Source organism: Triticum aestivum, chromosome 5B (genome assembly GCF_018294505.1).
Source record: "Triticum aestivum cultivar Chinese Spring chromosome 5B, IWGSC CS RefSeq v2.1, whole genome shotgun sequence".
Classification (NCBI taxonomy): Eukaryota; Viridiplantae; Streptophyta; class Magnoliopsida; order Poales; family Poaceae; genus Triticum; species Triticum aestivum.
The window spans coordinates 559,841,283-559,844,020 of record NC_057807.1 but is presented as its reverse complement, the minus strand read 5'-3'; positions in this window follow the sequence as shown (position 1 = coordinate 559,844,020).

The window sequence follows — 2,738 nt, the reverse complement described above, 5'->3', positions numbered from 1 at the left end:
CCCGGAGGCCACCGCTCGCCGCCCCGTCATCATCTCCTCCCCGCCGGTCCTCACCGACCCTCGCCGCCCGAGGACCCCGCCGTTGCTCTCCGCCCCGGTCCGCTTCACCACCGGCCGCGGCCTTCCTCCGCCCGCCCCCTGCCGTCGGTGCCGCCCCGCGCCTCACCGTCCTCTTCTCGCCAACGGGATGTGAGCTCCCCGTCGACCCCCGTCCTTCTCCCCCTCCGAACACGACGCCTCATGCCGTCCCGTCACCGCGCCCGCCTCTGCATGGTCGCGCCCCGTCGCGGCTCCCGCACGCCCGCGCGTGCCCTGAGCGTGCCTCGCCCGTTGCGGCCACACTCACACACCCACCGCGCCGTTAGCCTCCCGCGCCCCCCTTCTGCTGCCTGTGGCTGCACCGGCGCTGTCCCGAGGTCGCGCCTGCTCCGGCCGTGCCCGACCCCGGCCAGTTGGGCTAGCTCCCCTCGTCGCCGGCGACTACGCCCCGGGCGGCGCCCGGCGCCAGCGTCCCGCCTCGCTCGGGTTCGCCCCCCTCCTCAGGTACGGGCGCCCACTTCCACGCCCGCACCCGAGCGCCCAAACCCACTAACCCCACAGGGGCCAATGACAGGCGGGGTCCGCCCCCAGAACGATTTAAAAAAAAAGAAATAAATAAATAAAAGGAAAATAAAAATGAAAATGAAATTAGTAAAATAATTAATTAATTAATTAATTAATTAGTGAATTAATTAAGTTAATTAATTTGGTTTAACTAAATTAACTAGAATTAGTTAACCTAATCAAGTAATTAAGCTAATTAACCTGTTTAGTTAAACTCAGTCAATGACGAATGGGACCCACCAGTCAGGTTGACCAGGTCAACGGTCAATGTTGACTGCTGACGTCATGCTGACGTCAGCAAACACTATTCTGGATAATGTTGCATTAAAATAATTAAATAAATCCTGAAAATGATTTAAATCTTTTAAAATTAATAGAAAATAAACCGTAGCTCTGATGAAAATACTTTCTACATGAAAGTTGCTCAGAACGACGAGACGATTCCGGATATGCAGTCCGTTCGTCCGCCACACACCCCTAACCTATCAAACTCGCAACTTTTCCCCTCCGGTTCATCTGTCCGAAAACGCGAAACACCGGGAGTACTTCCCCGGACGTTTCCCCCCTTCGTCGGTATCACCTACTACCGCGATTGGGCACACCTAGCATCGTTACTTGTCATGTCATGCATCGATATGCATTTGTTTGCATTGTATTCATTGTTTCTTCTCCCTCTTCTCTCCGGTAGACTACGAGACCGACGCTGCTGCCGACCAGTTCGACTACGGAGTTGACGACCCCTCTCTCTTGCCAGAGCAACCAGGCAAGCCCCCCCCTTGATCACCAGATATCGCCTACTCTTCTCTATACTGCTTGCATTAGAGTAGTGTAGCATGTTACTGCTTTCCGTTAATCCTATTCTGATGCATAGCCTGTCATTGCTGCTACAGTCATTGATACCTTACCCGCAATCCTAAATGCTTAGTATAGGATGCTAGTGTTCCATCAGTGGCCCTACACTCTTGTCTGTCTGCCATGCTATACTACTGGGCTGTGATCACTTCGGGAGGTGATCACGGGCATATACTATATACTTTACACTGTTACATTACCTGTGATACTGTTCGGAGTTGGGGGCTGAAGGGGCAGGTGGCTCCATCCAGGTAGTGGTGGGCCTGGGTTCTCGACGGCCCCCGACTGTTACTTTGTGGCGGAGCGGCAGGGCAGGTTGAGACCACCTAGGAGACAGGTGGGCCTGGCCCTGTTCGGCGTTCGCGGATACTTAACACGCTTAACGAGATCTTGGTATTTGATCTGAGTCTGGCTACGAGCCTATACGCACTAACCATCTACGTGGGAGTAGTTATGGGTATCCCGACGTCGTGGTATCAGCCGAAGCACTTCAGACGTCAGCGACGGAGCGGCGCGCGCCGGGTTGGACTGCGTTAACGCAACTTCCTTTGTAATGGAGGTTGCTAGGTCTGCTCACCGGCCGCGTACGCAACGTGCAGGTGTGCTCAGGGCGATGGGCCCAGACCCCTGCGCGCTTAGGTTTAGACCGGCGTGCTGGCCTCTCTGTTGAGCCTAGGTGGGGCTGCGACGTGTTGATCTTCCGAGGCCGGGCATGACCTAGGAAAGTGTGTCCGGCCAAATGGGATCGAGCGTGTTGGGCTATGTGGTGCACCCCTGCAGGGAAGTTAATCTATTCGAATAGCCGTGATCTTCGGTAACAGGACGACTTGGAGTTGTACCTTGACCTTATGACAACTAGAACCGGATACTTAATAAAACACACCCTTCCAAGTTCCACAGACAACCCGGTGATCGCTTTTCCGCAGGGCGACGAGGAGAGGATCGCCGGGTAGGATTATGCTACTCGAGATGCTACTTGGAGGACTTCAATCTACTCTCTTCTACGTGCTGCGAGACGGAGGCTGCCAGAAGCGTAGTCTTCGACAGGACTAGCTATCCCCCTCTTATTCTGGCATTCTGCAGTTCAGTCCACTGATATGGCCCTTTACACATATACCCATGCATATGTAGTGTAGTTCCTTGCTTGCGAGTACTTTGGATGAGTACTCACGGTTGCTTTCTCCCCCCTTTTCCCCCTTTCCTTTCTTTCTGGTTGTCGCAACCAGATGTTGGAGCCCTGGAGCCAGACGCCACCGTCGACGACGACCCCTACTACACCGGAG